General features: G+C 45.5%; 1 protein-coding gene across 5 annotated transcripts in view; it reads right to left on the bottom strand.

Annotated features, from left to right (window-relative positions):
• Positions 1 to 16,725, bottom strand: part of LOC119651982 (gamma-aminobutyric acid type B receptor subunit 1) — a 768,875-nt gene that overhangs the window by 215,677 nt on the left and 536,473 nt on the right. The window lies entirely within an intron of this gene.

The raw sequence follows: 16,725 nt of genomic DNA, 5'->3' as shown, positions 1-16,725 counted from the left end.
ATTTAATTTAATTTTGATTTACCTAAATTTATTATTAACGTATTTAAAAACCAAAACGAACACACATAAAAGAGTCACGATAGAGGGTGCAGGATCCTCCGATACAAATCCCACTGCCACCAGCGAGATTTGAACCGCGGCCTTCCGTATGACAACCCAGTGCTCTAACCACTGAGCGTGCCGCCCAAAAACAGGACAAAATGTACCAACACACTTAGGTTAGGTAGGGCTGATAACCCTACACGGAAAACCGATATTACGAAGCCACGAAATAGGATGGATTTTACAACGACGATCCCGGCAACGACAACGGATTAACAATTTCCGCATTTTCTCATGGAACGTGCTCTCCCTGTACAAACCGAATTCTGCTCAGCAGCTAGCCAATACCCTGTCCCAATATAAGGCTGATGTAACAGCGTTGTAAGTGATGCGATGGAGAAGAGCCCCTACAACATATATTATAGCAGCCATCCAGTAAACCTTTTGATCGGAGTAGGTTTCTTAGGCAGCCAAAAAATGAAACCTGCTGTTATCGGCTTTGAAAAAATAAGCGAACGGTGAAATCTGGAAATATTAGCCTCACAAGCGTGCACGCCCCTACAGAGGAGACTGCAGAGTCGGAGAAGGATACCTTCTGCGAGGCAGTTGGTCGGACCCTCGAAGCCTGTCCCAAGTATGATATCAAAATGATACTTGGAGATTTTAACAGGCAAGTAGGGACGGACCCATATTCACGCGATACGTCCGCTTCCATAGCTTACATAGGGATACCAATGATAACGGACTGCTGATTATTCAGTTAGCAGTATCGCACGAAATGATTGTTGAAAGTACCTGGTTTGCGCAGAAAGCGGTCCACAACCATACGTGGGCCTCTCAAGACGGGACCACTTTCAACCAAATTGACCACGTGCTGATTGAACGCCGCTACCTCTCAGCCTTGATGAATATCAGAACACACCGGGGAGCCAATATAGGCTCGGACCACTATCTCGTTGGCATGGTACTCCGAGCTCGAATTACGACACCACCTACAATCCCCTCTGACAATCAGGTGAGAGTGAATACTGAAGCCATACACAACACAGTTCTCCGCGACACCTATAAGAGGGAAATGGATGCCGCAATAACCGCAGTCAACAGTGATCTTGCAGATAAAGCATCAACAAATGATCTTCACAACCACCTCAAGGATACGGCCATAAACATATTTGGCCCCAGCCGCAAAAAAAGTCAGAACAGCTGGTTTGACGATGAATGTAAGCTAGCTACGGAACGGAAGAATGCCGCATATCTAGTAATGTTGCATTCTCAAAGAACGCGGGTACGCGCAGAGACTTATCACGAACTCCGTCGAGCGGAGAAGCGACTTCACAGACGGAAAAAGGAAGCCTGGGGGAACCAACAAGTCTGTGAACTAGAAAAGTACAGGGAGCAACCACACCAGCCGCGGAAGTTTTACCAACAAGTCAGCAGGATGAAGTCTTATACACCTTGATGTTCATCCTGCCAAGACAAAGAGAAAAATCTGATTTCCGGCAGAATGGGCATATCGGAGCGATGGATTGAGCATTTTGATGAGCTACTGAACAACCCGCCAACTTAAGACGACGGACAAATACTGCATTACCAAGTATAGGAGAAACAGTCCGTGTAATTCATCGGCTTAAAAATCATAAGTAGCCAAGAGCCGATGGAATTACAGCCGATTTGGTTAAATATGGAGGCGACCATTTTCACCACGTGGTTCATCAACGTCCGCTCAGGGTAAGGGGCAGCGAATTAATGCCTGACAATTGGCATCTGTCTCATACATAAAAAGGGAGATATTACACAGTGCAGCAATTATAGAGGTATCACGTTGCGGAGTATCATCTATAAGATATTCTCCGCTATCTTGCTGGGTCGGATAGCCTCATAGGCCCCGAACATCACTGGCTTCACTCCAGGCAAATCAGCAACAGATCAGATTTTTTCTCTGCGGGAAGCGATGGAAAAACTATTGGAATATGGACATCCGTTGAACCATCTTTTCATCGACTTTAAAGCCGCCTATGATAGCATAGCCAAGGTAAAACTATTCACGGCCATGAGAGAATTCGGTATCCCGACGAAATTGATCGAAAACCGCCGATAACAGCTACGACGATGAAATCCGCGCACGGTTGTTGGCTGCCAACAGAGCCTATTTCAGCTTACAAAAACTGTTCCGCTCGAAACGTCTCACCATAGGGTCAAAGCTCTTACTGTACAAGACAATGATCTAGCTGGCTTCCTAGATGAGGATGCACGATTTCGTAGCCTACATAGCAACGAATCTATGACCGATACTACGACCGTCTGGTTGTAGATAAAATCCGGCTTAACAGGTTACGGTGGGCGGGTCACTTAATCCGTAAGGATGAGGATGATCCAGCCCGGAAAGTCTATAAGAGCAATATCTATGGTAGAAAAGGAAGACGAGTCAGACCCTGCCTGAGGTGGAGCGATGGGGTAGGTCAGGGCACCAGACAGCTTTTAGGCATATCAAATTGGTGGACCTCGGCGCAAAACCGGGGTGTCTGGAGTTCTTCATTATCCCTCAGGAATCGTCAACGATCCTTCATGGGTCGTTTACGATACGGGGAGTGGCGTCCCCGAGGTGCCCGAGCAAGTAGTTCTGACCCCCTAGCTGGCATAATACTTGCATCCTGGGTAGTAGCCTCGAGAAAGTTTCTCGGTGAAGAGCGAACTGCTAATGACCGATACACGCCGGGACACACTGGGAGTCCCCGGAGCCGTCGACAACGCCCTGTCGACGTCGATGGGGTGATGTGAGCCTAGCTCTGCCAAGGTGGTAGTTGTAGCGTGTATCAGGAGCCAACCCCTTCGGGACCCTGGTCGGGTAGTGTGCATTGAACCGGTGTTAGTAGACCGCGTTGCCCCGAGCGAGCGCTGATCCGTCCGTGAATTCCGGGATCAGCTAAGCGTAGGTCAGGCCTCAGGGAACTGGGGTAGGGGCTGTGTCCCCGAGGGTATACCCGTTCGTGACTATTGCGGCCCGCTCCCTTGCACACGATGCACTGGTAAACAACTCAAATGGAGAATAAAAACGAACGAAACGAAGAGATAGTGGAAATGGAAAGTGAGCTGGCTGCGTTTATTCGCAGCACGAAAATGCGCCGTTCGCCCCAGCGCCCAGCGAAGGACGCAACAAGGGCTGAAATACCCGACGAGACATCGGGACGTGCAGACGGAGAGAAAGACTCGGAAAGTGATGCGGCACCTGCAACACAGATAGGAACCCAGACCATACCGTACAGTGCTGTAATTGGGGAAAGAGGCACAGTGGAAAGTGCCGAAACTAATAAAATGGTTTCGAATATAAGCCGAGTGGGAGGACTGTCGATTACTCTGGCGCAAGCGGAAGAGGAAAGACTTATTAAAAAATGCACGGCAGTTGTGAAGCACATGCGATCTTCGACGTTCCTTCAGAAAAACGTCGGTAAGGGGGTGAAAAACGGGCTAATGGAACTGGAAGAGCTCCTGGACAGGATTTCATACTATAGACGAACATGGAAAGTAAGACAAAATCCGCAGGAAGCAGAAACAACTGCCCTTCCCGAGGAGAACACCACGAGTACCAAACGGATGGCTGACAGCCCATTGCAGAGTGAACTTGGTAAAAAACGAAAAGAGGAAGAGACATCTGAAGGAGACTTCACTCAGGTACTCTCCAGGGTTGAAAAGAAGAAGGCGAAGAGGATCAAAAGACAACAACACGTCGCGCCATCAGAAAAACCTCTGCCTAAAACTAAGGCGGACACGAAGGACGGAGTGCCAAAAGAAAAGGTGGGGAGACGAAGGAGGACTAGACCGCCAGCTTTGCTTATTATGCCGACGGAAGGCAAGACTTTTTCGGAAGTCCTCAGCGAAATCCGTTACAAAATCAAACCCGAAGACAACGGAGCGGAGGTGTCTTCCATACGTAAAACGAAGGGTGGTGGAGCCTTAGTCGAACTAGGCCCGAAGACTATAAATAAAGTCACGTTCTGTGAAGCAGTCAAGGGGCTTCTACTAGAAAAAGCTTTGGTTTCTAGCCTGGAACCCACGTGTGCTTTAGAAATCCGAGACCTTGACTGTCTCACGGAAAAGAACGAGGTAGAAGAGGCCATCAAACGCGAATGCCCGGAGGTAACTAATGTCCGGATTGATATCACCTCCGTAAACCCCCGAGGCCAAAAACTCGCTGTGGTGGAAGTTGCCGAGCAATACGCGAGGAAGCTTCTAAAAAGCGGGAAAATAAGAATTGGTTGGGTAGTGTGTAGAATACGAACTCGGGCCGCCCCAACCAAATGTTACAGATTATGGGCAGACACCTGCAAACAGTCGGGGACCTGACAGAAGGGCAACATGCCGTAAATGCGGTCAGGCAGGCCATAAAGCGAACAGCTGCAATGAAAAGGAAAGCTGCGTCCTATGCAGGGACCGTGGCGCGACGGATGAGAGCATTGCGCACACTGCGGAATTGGGGCGGTGTCCAGTTTTCAGAGCAGAACTGGAAAGAGCTAGGATACGGTCAACATGATTCGCATCCTACAAATCAATGTGCACCGGAGTGCAACCGCTCACGAGTTGCTAGCGCAGTTCGCTGCGGAGACCAAAGCTGATTTAGTACTCATCAGTAAGCAGTACCGAAACAAGGGCCCAGTTTCATGGCATCCAGACATATCAGGTACCGCTGCCATCTGGGTTCGGGACGACACCCTCCTGGGGATTCTTGCCCAAGGCCGAGGGGACGGCTTTGTCAGGATTTGGTGTTCAGGGATAACGTTTTTCAGTGTCTATCTTACGCCGAATGAGACGATGCCGGGCTTTCGTCGGAGGCTTGAGGCTTTGGAAGACGCTATCTTAAGCACGGATGGGCGGATCCTGGTCGGGGGTGACTTCAATGCTAGGGTACTTGAATGAGGCATGCCTCACACAGATTCCAGAGGGAAACGAATTCTGGAAATGGCGGCGAGAACAGGACTGGTAGTTCTAAACACCGGATCCACCCCAACGTTCCGGCGCCCGGGCTGCGAAGGAAGCATTCCAGACGTAACCTTCGCATCGGAATCACTGGTGTCGCTGGTGGACGGGTGGCGAGTTCTGGAAGACTTTTCGGCAAGTGACCACCAATACATTGCTTTCGAAGTGGTGGACACAAACTCTCGGTGTGCGCCACCCCAGCGATCTTTCTGTCTATGGAACGTCGCGAAAGTGAACACCGGGAAGTTTGTCGAAACTCTGGGAACAGGTGGGGCCACGCTGAAGGGTACTCCTGCGGGCGGTGGCGCCGCTGCTGACACTGTCGTAAATTCAGTTATGAACCTGATAACGACGGTCTGCGGAGCCTCCATGCCCAGGAAGACATCGAGGCGCGGCAAACCTTCCATGTATTGGTGGACAGTGGAAATCGCAGAGCTCCGGAAGGAGTGTCACAGACTCCGCCGCTTAATACAACGTCTAGGCGACCGGGAGGAGGCATGTACCATAATGATGGAGTACAAATCAGCCAAAAGGAGACTCCGCAGCGCAATAAACAAGAGCAAAGTTCGCTGCTGGCAAGATCTGATCGACGAGGTGAATGGGGATCCGTGGGGACTCGGTTACAAACTTGCAACCCGAAAAATCGGGGCTGTGCGGAAACCCTGTTCACTTAAGGTCGAGCAGATGGACCGCATTGTGAGGGCACTCTTCCCTGCACACCCCGTATGGGATGGTGACGTCGGCGCGGAGAGCGCAGAGGACTGTCCACTTTTCTCTGTAAAAGAGTTGGAACAGGCAGTCCTCTCTATGAAAAATAAGAAGGCGCCAGGACCCGATGATATTCCCGCAGAGGTGTACAAACTGGTATTCCAACACCGGCCAGACCTACTGCTCGGCGCATTCAACGCTTGCCTGAAAGAGGGCATTTTCCCTGCTCGTTGGAAAGTTGCGAGGCTTGCGATGATCCCCAAAGGGAAAGGCGATCCCGAACTGCCGTCTTCATACCACCCACTATGTACGCTTGACACTGCTGGGAAAGTGCTCAAAAAGCTCATCAGAAGTAGACTCGCTGAAGCGATACGCGCTGCCGGAGATTTATCTCCCCGGCAGTTTGGTTTTAGGGCAGGGAGGTCGACAATTGATGCTGTCATGCAGGTCGTGGACGCCGTTCGACGAGCAGAGGCACATAGCCGCCGAACTCGACGGGTGGTGCTCCTCGTAACGCTTAACGTCAGAAACGCCTTCAATTCCGTAAGATGGAAAGACATTCTAGGCACACTAGACAATACCTTCAACGTGCCGGACTCTCTCTTACGGATTTTGAGGGACTATCTGAGGAACCGCTCCCTGCTCTATGAAACACTAGAGGGTCAAAGGTGGATGGAGGTCACGTCGGGGGTAGCACAGGGATTCATCCTAGGGCCGGATCTCTGGAACGCTACCTATGACAGTCTGCTTAAACTCGATATGCCAGAAGAGTCGCGCCTGGTCGGCTACGCAGATGATGTCGCAGCGCTTGTTGCTGGACGCACTGTCGAACAGGCGCAAAGCAGACTCGGCATATTGATGCGACGGGTAAGCGGATGGATGACTACTCATGGTCTCAACCTTGCACTGGAAAAAACCGAAGTAGTCATCCTGACTAAGATGAGAATTCCGACCCGGCGTCCCATATCGTTCGGCGAGTCGATAATCGAGTCAAAACCAGCGCTAAAGTACCTCGGGCAGACTCTTGACTCAAAGATGAGCTTTTATGAGCAAATCAAAGCAGCGGTAAAGTACCTCGGGTTGACTTTTGACTCAAAGATGAGCTTTTCTGAGCAAATCCAAGCAGCAGCAAACAAGGCTGCGGCTGGAGTTTCGGCGTTAAGTAGGCTAATGGCAAACATTGGGGGTCCTACGTCTAGTAGGCGACGTCTCCTGATGGGCTCAACGCAGTCTGCCCTCCTCTACAGTGCAGAGGTATGGGCTGGCGCTCTTAACAAGGAGGTATATCGTAGACGCCTCGCGCAAGTACAGAGACGGGGAGCTTTACGGGTGGCGTCTGCGTACCGCACAGTCTCTGAACCGGCCGTGATGGTGATCGCGGGAGTTATCCCCATTGCCCTTCTTGCTAGGGAGCGTCAGGCCATATACAAGCGCAAGGGAGATGAGCCAAGAGAGGTAGTTGCTCGCGAAGAACGACAACACACCCTAGACCAGTGGCAGCTCTCTTGGCGAAATGAAACTAGAGGCAGATGGACTGTGCGGCTCATCGGCAATTTAGGTGCGTGGCTGAATCGGAAGCATGGTGAGACTGACTATTTCCTTTCCCAATTTTTAAGTAGGCATGGAAATTTTCAGTCTTACCTGCACAAGATTGGAAAGGCGCGTTCTCCGGATTGTGTGTTTTGCAATGGAGTTGTGGACGATGCCCACCATACTTTTTTTTCTTGTGGAAGGTGGGATGGGGTTCGTCAGCAGCTCTATTTAAACACAGGGGATCTCTCTCCAGACAACATTGTGGAAGAGATGCTGAGGACTGCTGACAGCTGGAACCGTGTTGCCCATTACGTTCGGGCCCTTCTCGTTGGTAAGAAGATAGAACTCGACCGGTGGAGGAGCCGGATGGCAGGGGGTTCCTTGAACTGACAGTTCCCTTCCTCCTCTCCCCTCCCGTTGGTGAAAGGAATTCCCTGATTTGAAGTTCGGGGGCTGGCCCGAAGTAATGTGACAAACGGTTCCAGGCTAGCTCTCTGACGATGGGGAGGTGTTTAGTTGGTAGTCCGACGACGTACCGAATCGGGAGTCCAACACTGTGTGCGTAAATGCATTCACCTACCCTACCCCAAAAAAAAGGCAGGCTTAGACCGGAAACCGGTTGTTGCGCCGCTGAACATGAACATCATGATGATAATCTTCAGACTATTGAGAAGCTGATCGGAAGGAAAGTCAAGGAACACAATAGGCATCCCAATGCAACACTATTCTCGCGGCATATTCCAACCTATTTAACAACATCAGGAATTGGAAATCGTAGGTTCGAGTTGATCGTCCACCATGCGGAATTCACTAGGAAGGGCCAAGGATCCTTTGGCAGGGGAGGAAACAAGCGGGATCTATCGAATAATATGCAGCGATTGTAATAAGATATACATACGGCAAACTAAACAACTAATAAGAACTAGATTTAATGAACACATTAAGGAAGCGGTAAGTAGTGTTCGGAAACAAAAGTCGTGCATAAGATCGTCAGTTGCAGCGGACATAGTCGAAGAAAGCCATACCATTCAGCGGGAAAATTTGGAGCTCATGCGTCATGCAAACTGATCGACTACCTTAGACCCTTGGAAAAGTTTTGAAATTTTGAGAAGCGTCTATAAATTTTAGGCTAGACTACAAATAGCAAACAAAAATCTAATCTCTAGCTGAAATATCTTTAAAATGTATGAAGTAATGAAGACATTAAAAGGGTAATTAAAAATCAACCAATAATAATTTAGATTTCCGGGTAAGCTAGTACCTATCTACGATAAATGCGAGTAAAGACGACCCCACCGAGATAGAGGAGGAGTTTCAAGTCCAAAGTAGAATATATTAAAACTGTATTCTGTTAACTGTCTTATTTTCCGTAGTGGTCTGTAAGGTCTTTGCTTTGTCTGATGGAGTTCAAAAGATAATGACTCCTTTTGTCCTATAAGAAATGTTTCGAAATATGAGAACGATAGCTGCACATGATGGGCATAGAGCTTGCATTGCGGATATCAGAGCAGGCAAATAGGTAGAAAATGACCAACAATAATAGCTAGAGCTGAATTTAAAGTTAATTATAGTTTTCGAGAAATAAAACAAATTTTTTCTCCAGTAACATGAGTAATACAAGTGGGACGTGTCATTTTTAAGAACGGCGCCCAACGTGGGGATATCTACAAGTGCATTCCATTTGTTAGAGAAACCATTAGGTACCCAGCACTCCTAACCAAATCAATATGCTGTGTTATTCTGTGACCTTCAAACTCGCTCTTGATATATCAGTGGATAACCAGCAGCGACACCATTATTACCACTTTTCAAAACTGGGAATAATTTAATGTTGCCGAAGTTCTACCCCATTTTCATTAGAATTGTACATAATTCATGAAGCGTTGCGGTTCTCTTATAGTTTAAATTAAATTAGAAGCATAAACCAAATTCATTATTCAGCTTCATCTCAGAATTTCCCATTACGCTAAAATTTACTAAGTATCCATAATAAGCGCGTAACTTTCAACTCGTAATTACACTCAAACTCGGAGCCGAAATAATTAATTCAAACAACTTGCTCGTCACAGTTAATATAATTTTAACTAGCAGCATAAGGATGTATCTAAAATATTTTCCCCATTTGCTGCCATAATGATTTTTACAGCTCGCGAATTTGCTCATCCCCGGTGGGGGGCTCTGACTTATTCAACAGCCCTCAGACTCCATGCTTTAATTTCACCTGAGTACATAACGTCAATCTCTTAACTGCATACGGCCTTGTATTCCTCGAATACAATGTTTCGTGGGGAAAAAACTTTTCCCATTAAACAATTTTTTCTGATGCCTGCAATACAGATTTCGTACAATGTATTGCTGAATCAGCGGCAACCAGCAGAAGCGGATGTAAGCGAAAGTGTGGAATTTGCTGAACGACCAGGCACTTTTTCGTCATCGTAAAACGTGCAGGATGTAGGCACACAGATATTGCAGAGCGGAACAACGGCCACCAGGACATGTTGTCATTATAGGGAAATTTAGTAACGAACAGGATAGCAGGAATCTAAAAACATCAGCGGAAGAGATGATCATGAGGAAAAGTTTCGCAAGTGGAAATGTTAATTGCTTGTACCCTTGACTTCATTATTTGATGTTTTTTTCGGAGGAGGGCGAGCTGGAATAAAAGGGTGAAGTCCTTGAAAATCGGATCAGACCTGAGTACTTTTGAGCTTTCCGTTTGTAAAAAATGTAGACATGTAGAAAAATTATAATTGGTTAGTTGTGAAGGATCTATCCTGTTGAGTTTTGGATATAAGAAATGTCCACAACTGAACTTCATTTTTTTAAGACGTGTCCATCACAATCAACTTAGTCGGAAGAATATGTGGTATATTGAACTCCGTACGATAGTGCATCCCATATATGAAACATCAGAATGTGGTCATGTAAGGTATGGAGGTTCCAATTGGTGATTTTTAAAACTGGCTAAAATTAAGAGATCGTTTCGAAAATTCGTTCTCAGAACTTACACAACAAAACAATCTGAAAAGATCCCTCGGAGGCGGATCAATGAACATAAGGAACTGAGAATTCTGATGATGGTTGCGAGCGGGAATGAACGCGACACACTAGAGCTCTGTTAACGTGAAAACTATGAGCGCTATGGCGAAAGGAACTCCATCGCTCGTTAACCGTAACATTCTTAAAAAGGGAACCAGCCCCCAATGCGACAATTTAAAGGGTATTTGCGTATTTACTGCTATCGTGGAGATATAATCCAAAAACATCCTGGAACGCATCACGGAACATGATGAAAGTTAGATCGACCTTTCGGTTTCTGACTTTAATCAATGTGTAACAGTCTACAGAGTTTTGTCACCACTCCACTTGCCCACCATCGATTTGAAGGAAGCTTTCGACATTCTGAATAGGTTGTATATCTGGAATGTCCTATGTAGGAGGGACATTCCGGCGAAACTAATAGTTATTATAAGAGCAATACATGAAGGCACAAAATACCACATATGACACGGACGTAGAATGCTAGAGAAAGCTAAAGTTCCAAGCGAAATCCGCCAGGGTTGCGCTTACCAACAATACTTTTTCTTCTCCTTATCAGTGATATTATTGATGCCGCTTTGGTTGGAGGACGTAGAAGGATTCAAGGGACTATGCCATCTTTCCTCAAATACCATAGGGGTTCAAAGTCTGCCTGAATATCGCTCTCTTCCTACTTGCATTAATGGGCAGAGCATCGAGGGCGTTGATTATTTTGTATATCTAGTAAATGTTGTTTCTGCCGAAGACGACATCGAACTTGATGTCACTCGACAAAAACACTAAATTCGCCTTCGCTGTTTTGTCCAAAATTCATAAACACAACGCCTAAGTGCTAACATTCTCTCTATAAATGGCTAAGTGGGAGTAGTACAAGGAAAGTGACCGCTACTGTCACCCAAAAACTCCTAGTTTTTATCAGTTCATGTTTGCGTCATGACGTTAGGATATTCTGGCCTGAGACAACAAAAAGCTGAATCAGATTACGGATCAGATACTCGTGATCAGCAAGCGGAAGTAGCAGTAAATAGGTCAGACATTAATTAAGGTGAAAAACTCCATTGTAGAACAGACAATGAATGGATCGCCCCAGAAGCACATGGCATAGCACAGCGGAGAAAGAGTGCAGGCTTTCACAAAATTCATGGAGACAGCTGAAGCATATTGCCAGGAACCGACAGTTATTACGTGCAGGTGTGATTCATGCGCTATATCCCACATAGGATATAGGCAACGGAGCAAAGCAGGGAATGTGAAATCTTTCCCAATGACAAGTAGTAAAGGATGGCCCTTAAAATTCCACAATAAGGTTTTGCTTTACGCAAGTAGTTGTCTCACCCACGTGGCATAGTATAGAGGAGATGTGCAAGCTTTTCGACAAATCGGAAAAGGAGTCAAAACACATTGCCAGGAACCGACTGTGATAGCCCCTAGTTGTAGTTGATGCGCTGTGGCTCCTCAAGGTTTATAGTAATCACATTTATGATTTTCCGACTTCCATGACCGGATTAGGACTAACTTGTGCACGATTTGTTTATGTTCTACCCTACCTAAATTAATGAGGTTTATTCTAAGTTCACATTTAGCTTCAGGAGAATATAAAATATATTGGGTTTATATTTAGATCGCATGGAAAACAAAAAGTACAAATTCCATGAATTTACAAAATTCAACATTGCACTTCGAGTATCAACGGAACACAGTCTGGTAGTCTATGCCCGCTAAATGAGTTGATATATGAGAATCATTGAGCCACTACGTAGATCACTCCGCGAAAGCCTTAGTGAAATGTGAAGCCTCCCAAAGTCGAATCATTCTACCGGCGTTCCTACGAGAGGAGAAAACAAATGTCCACGCAGTTCGGGAGAATATCGGTAAGGCAAGATAAAATCGCTTCTACAGTTCACTCACAATCTGCAAGAAGATTTTTTGAAAAGCGGTTTGGAAGACGCTTATTGTACCAGTAAGGAATAAAACCTAAAGTATTCTTGAATTCACCTTCAATACTTTATTAGGCTAATTAGGTTAAGTCAAGAGATTTTCAACGGTATTACAATTAATTACTCTGGCAGTGACTCTCAGTAATGTGTAACGTACAAATTAATGAGGGTATCACGACTGGCTGCGGTAGGCAAATGATTCCGCTCGGAAAGTCTATATGGTTAATATCTATAGAAGGAAAATCACCTGGCAGAGTCTGTTCAGATGTAGTGATGGCATAGGGTAGGACCCCAGACATTACTGGGAATATCGAATTGATCGATCGAATTTCAGTGCCAAACCGAGATACTTGGTATTCCTTACGCAGGCAGCCATGGATCGGGTACCGATTATTGACCTGTTAATGGTTATGATCAATAGCAAAGGAAAGAATTTTAATAACAATCCATAAATTTGATTGCATAGAATATTTGTTAAAATAGAGTTCTTGGTAGACAAGCGTGACCTTCCCCTTGTCTTTAAAAGTTTTACTTTAGCCCTTTCCCTGATTCTTAAGGTAATTAGCGGCTTTTTTTTTGTGTCAAGTGTCAAGGTGCCTTGCATGCACGAGGATCTATCCGAGCGGGATTTAAAAGCGAATATGACCTGAGTGTGTACGCTCCGGAAATATACAGTGTTTCATTTGGGGACCCTTTCCTTTACCCCTTCTTAATTTGCAGCAATATTTTCCATCAGCCTGCAACCCCAATATGAGGTAGGCCTAGAGGTATGAAAGTAGTGTAAAAACTATAATACAATGTCGAGCATCATGCCAGATTAGATTAAGGGAAATATCGAGCCGCGATTAAATTGTGCATACTCAAGCCAGGCCCTTTACTTTTCCTCACTGTTTTGACTGTTTTTTGAGTTTTTAGAGCTTCTGAAATTCGGACCAACAACGGGACAAGTAATAATCAGAATATATATATACATGGGTGGCAGAAATTTACAGGGCTCCACAACGTTTCTGAACTATAACTAAGGGGTAGTACGTACCCACGTACGTACCATCAGGCACTGTAAAACTCCAAGTTAGTACGGGCGGGCCTGCACAAGAACTCTTTTCAATTGCCCAATGTGATTCAGATTCTATGTTTATGGTGCTTTAACACTACCTATTCGTAAGAACGGATTTAACGATGAAGAGATAGACCATCCAAAAGGCTAATATGGCAAAAATCTATACTTAAAAAGATTACCAACATCACGCGGTTAAAAGGTAGTATGTGCTTTAACTTGGCAAAACGCTTATCACCCTACACTGCGACGAAAATCTAGTTTATCACATATAGTTCTACTACCAATTCCTACTCTCATTCCTAGGTGGTAACCGTTGAACAATGCAGCCAACGAGGTTTGAAAAGCACCTTCCTTTCATTTGAAAACAAGATTCTATGCCGTACCTGGCTGTAGACATGGCTACGGGGAGGATTGAAAATAAACCTAAGGAAGGAGGGTACAGCACGTGCCAGAACCGGATTTGGAACCTAATGTTAATTGTTGCCTTTGGGATGACCTTTGTAGTATTCTAAAGCCTGAGCAGGTAATGCAAAATTTTACAAAAATAGTTTAAAGGCTAATGGTTTAAAGGCTAATGCTGTGAAGGTGTCCGTCGTTAAAACGCTGGCAGGGCTACAGGAATGCTAAATATTTTTGTCATCGTTGGGTTGGTAGTGTACTTTCAGATGGATGAAATAGCGCTGATCTGCCTCTGAGCGCAGGATCTCATAAGGGCTTGAACCAGCTCTTGCATGGCCTCACTCCTTGCATATATGGGATCACCTAGTCACTACCCATAGCATTAGATATGAACAACTTCAAAAATACCCAGAGCATAAATAAGGGCAAACTGAAATCGGCGAACGAGGAAAATCATGCGCACAACGGAGTGTCAATGAATACGAACCGCAAACGTCACTGAACGTGGATATGGACAAATTCTTCACCACAGAAGAAACACAGAGGATCGAAAAAGCCGTTTTATTCATCAATCGAAGAGGAATGCAAGAAAGCGATACTGAACACTTCCGAAATAAAGGGGAAGCATACTCCAAATAAAGGCCCCAACCTGAAACACAAGTAAGAATCCAAGATCGGAAATGCAGTTAGACAAATAGACGTCACAAGCCAAAAATGAGTGGAAGATAAAGAAAGAGTATGGACCAAAGTGGCCAAGAAACGAATGGCGGATACAGGAAAAAATTCTACGTCCGCCGTTACTTTGATAAAAACAAAAGGCGAAATGTCGTATGCAGATATACTACGCATCATCAAAACTGACCCTAAGCTGGAAGAAATTATCAATGCGGTATCCAAAACTAGAAACTATTATACTTAAACTGAACAAAACAGAGGATAAATTAGCTGAATTCAGACGGAGGATCGGCGAACTGATTTGAATAAGGTTTCGTTTTGCAAACAAAACCTTAATCAAAATGATGAGGATCGATATAAAGTATGTAGACAATGCGGAGTGGAAAACCATATACCCAAAAATTGCGACAAAAGTCCATTGTCTACGTTCAACAGAAAGAACCAGATAATTTCGAGCAACGGTAAGTAAAACATATGCCATAAAGCCAGTATGAGTTCTACCACTGATATTAACATCGCCAGCTGTTCTTTGTTGCTGAAGACGAGTTTAGCAAATAATTTACATACAGCGAACATCAGCCACTACTGTTCGGAATCAGAGAGCGCAGGAGGGCGCAGAATGCCAAACTTGCAAGCAAAAAATGGCAGAACAGCTTTTTCGCCGTGGTTGACTTGATGATGGGATCTGCCGGTAGGAACCAAGGATCCCCAGAACAGTTATCCAAACAACTAATTAAGGGTGTTATCAACGGCTGCGATGCATCAAAGCCGAAAAGAGTGCCCCGCAGGAGAGCCTCGTCTTGCTACTGAAGAAGCGATAAAGTAAAGGAGCTGAAAGCAAAATGCCAGCATGCCCGATGAATCGTTCAACGATCTAGAGAAAGATTGAACTTCCAAAAACACCTCTCTACGTTTAGACAATTGGAATACAATCTGCAGAAAGCTATCGAAGAAAATTAAAGCAGAAGCTTTAAAAACCTCTGCAAGGAAGCTGACATAAACCCCTAATACGCAACCTACAGAGTGGTATGTCCGATAATGTTAAAATCAATAGTGCAGACACTGTCCCAGCGATCAACGAGCAAAGATCAACCACTGACATGCAGTCACTTCAGGGATCATCTCTTATATATTTCGTTGACCTCACCTTTGCCAGCGGGGCAATGTTGGTTAAAATAAAGATGGATAAGCAAACAATTTACATACAGCGATCATCAGGGGGTAATGTTCGAAATCATAAACCACAGGAAGCGGCTGAGCCCCGAATAGACAGGTGCAAATTGGAAGGATAGCTTCTTCGACCTAGCCATTGGTGGAACGAAGAATGAATGGAGCTGCTTGAAAAATATTGGCATGCCCGAAAAATCGTTCAAAGATCAAGACAACAGTCCTCTCTGTTTAGACCTGAAGAAAGCGCTAGGGGAAAGTACAAGCACAACCTTCAGAAACCTATGCAAGGATTTCGAAGTGAATCCCTGGGACATGGCCCACAGATTGGATATGACTAAAATAAAGGTTAAGAAGACACCGCAGAAAAACCTGTCCGATAAACACTGAAATTAATAATGAAGAAAATGTTCCCGTAAAAACATATTCATTGAAGCAATTGCAGCACACTTTTCAAGAATCATTTATCATATCATCGAATAAATGTGAAAGAAAATAAGAGACAAGAAAGCGCCGGGAACTGATGACTTTCTGAACAACGCAGTAAAAGCTGTCGTCCGCGCGAGACCAAACCCGTTTATTTAGACCACCTGAAAGTCGCTCGACGAAGAGAAGAGTTCCCAAAAAAATGCAAGAAGCAAAGTCCGGTTTTGTTACAGAAAGGAGCTAAATGACCTTGAGATCACTCCCCACGTCATCCAATATGCCTTGTGCATACGATGGGAAAATTTTAGAAACAACAGTTGTCAACTGGTTGCTGGAAGCAGCTAGAAACGATATCTGATATGCACTTTGAAGTCAAGATGGGCCGCTTTACCGTAGATGCAATAAAAGTGGTGGTGGACATCGCCACCATAGGAGGCGAGAGGTTACACCGCGGATCAAAAGAGTACTGCGCGTTGTTCACGTTTGATGTGAAAAATGCCTTCAACTCGATCGGCTGGTCGCCAATCAAAAGGTCGCTAATCAGGATTGATACTCCGTTCCACCTGAGAGTGTGGCAAGCCACTTCGGCGACAGGAAACTACAATTCCAGACCAACGCAGGCACAAATAACTACCACGTAGCGGCAGGTGCCCCTCTGGGATCGGTGCTTGGCCTACTCTTGCGGTATATCATATACGATGAGGTGTTACACCTGCCTCACTGAAGCGAGTAAAGGTGGTTGGTTTAGTGCTTCCTGTTCCCTCCTTA

Source organism: Hermetia illucens, chromosome 3, assembly GCF_905115235.1.
Source record: "Hermetia illucens chromosome 3, iHerIll2.2.curated.20191125, whole genome shotgun sequence".
Lineage (NCBI taxonomy): Eukaryota > Metazoa > Arthropoda > Insecta > Diptera > Stratiomyidae > Hermetia > Hermetia illucens.
This window is presented reverse-complemented; position numbering and strand designations above follow the sequence as displayed.